An 880-nucleotide genomic window follows, 5' to 3' on the forward strand; every position below is an offset into this window, starting at 1 on the left:
ATTTCAGATAAGCGAATGGAGATGCTTTCGTTCCTCTGAACCTCTGCTTTCCTGCTATCTTCATCCAATCAGTCTTACTCCTTTCCATGGCTGGCTTTATGCAAGGGCATCACCGTTGTCAGTGGCTACATCCCCTCCTCTCAGTGAAAAATATGCTCACATGCTCTGTCACAGCACGGCTAATCATCTGTCGGTTCTCGATCATGCTGGAATAGGATTCACCCTCCTTTTGCGTCTGTCACTAACGCCCAGCACTCGCGAGTTTGAAGCTCGTCACAGTCATTCAATCATTGAATCCTACTCGGAATACCACAGACAAGGTTTAGACTTTCCGGATTCTCTTGAATGCCGCCATCATTCTAGCTTACGCCACGAAGATTCTGATTAAGAGATCTAAGAGATATTCATTCTAGCTTATTTCATGTAGAACGGAAGTGTTTGTCAGGCATGTGTTCATAGGGGAAAATGGTGATGAGCGTCACACATAATCATCACCTTCATCACATTCTTGGGTGCGAATGGATATCTTAGAAGCGAAATAAGATGAATTGAATAGAAAACAGTAGTACTTTGCATTAATCTTTGAGGAACAGCAGAGCTCCACACCTTAATCTATGGAGTGTAGAAACTCTACCGTTGAAAATACATAAGTGAAAGGTCCAGGCATGACCGAGATGGCCAGCCCCCATGGTCTAAGAACAATGCGTTCCCAGATGGTCAAAAAGATTAGTAAAATGTCCTATTTATAATAAACTAGCTACTAGGGTTTACATGAGTAAGTAATTGATGCATAAATCCACTTCCGGGGCCCACTTGGTGTGTGCTTGGGCTGGGCTTGAGTGTTGCACGTGTAGAGGTCCTTCTTGGAGTTGAACGCCAG

Source organism: Arachis hypogaea, chromosome 11, assembly GCF_003086295.3.
Source record: "Arachis hypogaea cultivar Tifrunner chromosome 11, arahy.Tifrunner.gnm2.J5K5, whole genome shotgun sequence".
Lineage (NCBI taxonomy): Eukaryota > Viridiplantae > Streptophyta > Magnoliopsida > Fabales > Fabaceae > Arachis > Arachis hypogaea.